General features: G+C 43.0%; 1 long non-coding RNA gene across 1 annotated transcript; it reads left to right on the top strand.

The window, feature by feature from the left end:
- Positions 1–401: 401 nt before the first annotated feature.
- Positions 402–4,449, top strand: LOC144097146 (uncharacterized). Its single transcript, XR_013306921.1, has 3 exons — positions 402–497; positions 1,753–1,807; positions 4,157–4,449. It is a non-coding gene; the product is annotated as an uncharacterized LOC144097146 (long non-coding RNA).
- The last annotated feature ends 228 nt before the right edge of the window (positions 4,450–4,677 follow it).

The following is a 4,677-nucleotide window of genomic DNA, read 5'->3' as shown; positions in this document are numbered from 1 at the left end:
ATAATTGAATTTGTCCTTTACCGTATTATTTAATGCTCTTTAGGAATTATTAATGCTGTCTTGTCGCACCATCGTGCGACTTGATATGATGCGCCAGTAATGACAATATTGCAACACAAGACACCGCGCTGCAGTTTCCTAAATATTATTCTCAGCGACTTACCAAGCGCGGAAATTAAATTCGCATGATCAGGCCACACGCATGAAAAAAAGATTCCCATGCAGCCATCGTGTATCGATCGAGTGTCGTTTTTAGAGCCTAATGATTCGCTTTTAAGAATGCTTCAAAAACGTTTTCGTATGCTCATTATATCGTTCAATCGGGGCATGAGACTTCAACCAAATGTTCTGGCATGCCACGCACAAAAAAAAAATAACAACTGCAACGCACAGCTGCCCTTATAAGAAGGATCTACTTCCCTGGCGGGACAGGCTGTTCAGATGAAGCTGGTACGGACTTACGTGTGTGTTCTTCTGGCTTTGGTTGTAGCTTCTGAGTGAGTACTAGGTTTCATTATTTCATGTGCAATGTACACTTGAGATAATAAGTATAACTAGAAAAGAGAGGGGGGGATAATTTTGCACATGTTTTGCGAAAATATTGCTGTAAAATATCTGGAAACACAGAAATTGCTTACTAGAGGAGCAAAGTTTCCACAACAATAGGTCTGTGTCTGAGAGATGAGGTGAGAGTAAGATATATTAAAAAGCGCGAGGCTTTTACATGGTTTCTTCGCTGAATTTTATCGTTCCTTGGTACATTTTATAATCAGCTTGGCAGCTTTGTAAGCCCAATTTCAATGATTTAATGGCTTGTGTGCTGTCCTTAAAATGCCATTTTACTGCGACTGAATTACCGTCGGAAGTGTTCGCAAAATAGGTCAGCAAAACGTGGAAGCTAGAGTGGTGTGGTGAAGTATTTAAAGTCAGTGATTAAATAATACCGAGTTAGAGCAATTAGTAATTGGTCACTAACACTAGTCATTAACTAGCGATCCTGATTAACGGTCCCAAATAACAATACAAATTAATCGCACTAAATAATTATGCCAAAAAAGCAGGTTAATCAACAGATGTAATTAATTAAGGTAATCAATTAGAGTTTTTTATGGGGCTAATGAGTGACACCGTGAGAGGTAATAGGGGTGTGAGGTCATCCCATAGTCTGGTGACGTCACGCCTACAATCAACTAGAGTAAAGCAAAAAAAACATAGCCCTGAATCTCGTTGTTTGAGGAGGAGGATGACATGCAGATTTTCAAATTGTTCTAGAACATTCCATATGACGTCATATGTACAAGATGGTTTATGGGTGTTTAACGTCCCAAAGTGATTCAGGTTATGAGGGGCACCGTAGTGAAGGGCTCAAGAAATTTCGACCACCTGGAGTTCCTTGCACTGACATCGCACTGAACGTGCACTGACATCACACAGTACACGGCTGTGGCAGTACAGGGCAGTGGCAGTTTCCCTCGTCCACATAGAGCGGCCGCAATTAGAAAACTGCGGTGCACAGCCGTACATGTCGGGCTGCAGAGGCGATAGGCTGTGAAGCGACCTTGTCTCGATTGCGCAGTCTCCGCGGTGACCAGACACAGGCAGAAACGCAGCCAATCGAAGAATGCACACGTTTTCGTCAGCCCGTAGGTCAGCCACCGCAAAAGGCATGCACAAGATACAAAAATAAGCACAAGCCACTACATAAGATATTTTAGTGCTTGCGGAATTTTGATTACAGTCTCTCAATTTCAGATGCAAACCGGCTTCCTGGAATCCGAAAATGGGCCCGCTTCTTTGTCCGAGGATGGTAATTATATTTCGTTCCTACCACGGGCGTAGATATCCGTGATGTGCTGGAGAACGCACACTTTCGCGCGTTCCCTTCGACAATAAATGTTTCGTTACATTTCAGAGCTAGCTTTCTAAGTAAAATTGGCTTTAAGAAAAGAAACCCGTGTTGAAATATCAGGAAGGCAGTTGCAAATAGTTTCTCCTGCCGGGGTGAATACAGTAACTTTTAAATTTAAATATGCTTTTATATTAAACGTAAAACGGCAAAAATTTTGCACGCCTGCTCATATATAGACCATTTTCTCGACCTCGTTACCAGAACGTAGCTTTGCGGGTTCTTTCTTGGTTTCAAAAGTGCTTTCCACAGCACCACTCAAAAAGTGATTCCTAATGTTTGAGGCATTATTGTGATCGCCGCATGAATTTTATGTGAAAGCAAACGTATTTATGAAGGACATTTTATTTATGCTGCGAGTATAGTCCGGCCACTGCTGACTGCAGCTACGTTACACATGCGCAGCGTAGGGTTTCCACGTTTGCACTGAATAATGTAATTGTATCCGCCTTCCAACAATTTCACTGCGGACGTTCTATCTACCCGCGTCTTTGGGCAGAGTTAGCATCAGTTCTTTGCTCTTACACATTGATACGAGGACGTAGTAGCCCCGTTCCGCACCTGTAAATCTTTACTTTCGCTCGTACATATTTCATTCCATCGTGCAGCATACCCGAAAATTTCATTGTTGACTTTGGGCGCTTTATGTTTCTTTTGCTCTACTTTTTAATGCCGCCAGCCTGTTAGAGAGGGTTAGTTCGATGGGGAGTCTGTCATGGTCGACTATAGCGTCTATGGGCCGACGCACTGCGACAGCAAGAAAACGGCACAAGCAGTCTTACAGACAAGACAAATTCTGCCGCCCATGTGCATGGTGGCAGCTAAAAAGGATACATTCGTTTAAGCATGTTATACAACTTAATAGATCAAAAATACGCGCCAGCCATTCTGTTAAAATTTGAACGTACGCGGGCTAATGTGGATATTCAAGGGGCGCAAAAATACTCGTACAAGAATTTAGATGCTCCTCATGAAATAGTTAGCAATAGACACACTCACCATTAATGTAACCATCACTGAACCTGTTGCGCACTGCGTCGGTTCTTCGGTATTTTAACAAACAAGCTATTTCGGATCATTGGTCACACTATTTGGGCTTCCCCTAAACGCACCAGGTGTGTTCTACTCAATAATTCCCCTGATAAAGTCTGTACACGCTATAAAATTTTTGAACTTTACATTTTTACAAGTTCCTCGTGCTTGTTTTGCAAATAACGTCAACCGTAACTGGTTTTCTGCGTGCTTGAAGGTGGTTATCATCCCCGGTTGAACTTTTACATCGTTTACTATAACATGCAGAGATTGTGCCTCGCCTCCTGCGGATGGTCAATTCGTGTCACAGTGGGAGAGTTTAAACTGTCAAGATATAGCGAATGCTGTTACCTTGCTTGGCTCTCTCATTAATTTACGATTTGCTTTCACCGAGTGGTTTTGAAACAATGCTTCACTACGCTAAGCAAAGCCTATTTCGCCGTGCGTTGCCGGTTGCCCTTCAAGTGAGCCAGAGGTCAAGTGTGGCTATATGCCTTACCATATATGGTGTCGCACCACTTGAACTTTGACTTTGATCTTTGACTTTTCGATTCGCCGGTAGAGGGTGGTTCAATAGGCCGCAGCGTTAATTGGGTGACCAATCTCTCGCGATCAACCTTTAATTTAACTGCCACCTGCCAGGGTGGCGGGGTGGGTGCGGTGCCTATCTAATGGGCGGAACGCTGTCAACGTTACAGGTGTCAAACCACGTCCACTTGTCCGATACACCACAGCTTTCGCTCTCTAACCAAGTTGAGCAGTAGTTAAACCGCAGCTAATTTTCCCTAAATTTCTTCGTGGCTTTTTCACGTTATGTTGGCCTATCTGCTTCTACTTCCAATTTTATTGCAACACCAGCTTCATACTTCTGTGCTCAAAACACGAAGTTGTTTCTGAGCACCCCAAAAAACACAAAATACTATCCATAACGTATTCATCATTTCACTATATGTGTATTGATGGTGCGTTGAAGCGCAGTATCCGCGCCTCATGTGGGCCAGCACTAACCAAAAGGTGTTCTGTGATAATTTGTACAACTTGCAAACACCTTCTGATACAACCAAGAGGTGTGCTTTTCAGAGATGGGAAGCGCATTTTGTGTATACCGCTTCTCTAGTGGCAGCTGTCTAACTAGTTATTGTTGTAAGATGTGTGTTACCGCTTTTTACAATCCCATTCAGATATGCAATCTCTGTCTTTCTGTTTACTGTTTTTTAGTGCCTTCCTGGCCAAAAACCAGGCACTCCATGCACTGATGGCTGCAAGTGCATCGGCTCACCGAGAAGAAGCAGAGATGGACGGCTTTTCTGTTATCCTGGTTTTAGCGGTCGATAGATACATGCACAAAGGCGCACTGTTTCGCGACGTCTTGTTAGATAATAAACTCGCAGTACTGCAGAAGCGTCTTAATAAATGCTGGCCTCAAGAGAAAGACTCAGAACAGATTTGTGTTAAATATTCCAGCAATACACTATGTTTAACGAATCAATAAAACATGGTTTCTGAATGCATGCAGGAGTGAAGTGTTCATTTCCCTGTGCGGGAAGAGTGAACAGTGCCCTACCGCTTGTACTACCAGCACTTTAGGAACCATACTCTCGCACATGCCGCACGCACATCGAAAAGTATTTATTACGAATTTTTTTGAGGAATATTCTTTTGGCTGAAACATATAATAGTGGAAGTGAAGTGTTTTTCCATCGCGCCACATCGTCGGTCCTATAGGGCCAAAACTTCTT

The sequence above is a fragment of the Amblyomma americanum genome, chromosome 7 (assembly GCF_052857255.1).
Source record: "Amblyomma americanum isolate KBUSLIRL-KWMA chromosome 7, ASM5285725v1, whole genome shotgun sequence".
Taxonomy (NCBI): Eukaryota; Metazoa; Arthropoda; class Arachnida; order Ixodida; family Ixodidae; genus Amblyomma; species Amblyomma americanum.
The sequence above is the reverse complement of the archived record's forward strand: the minus strand, read 5'-3'. Positions and strand labels throughout refer to the sequence as shown.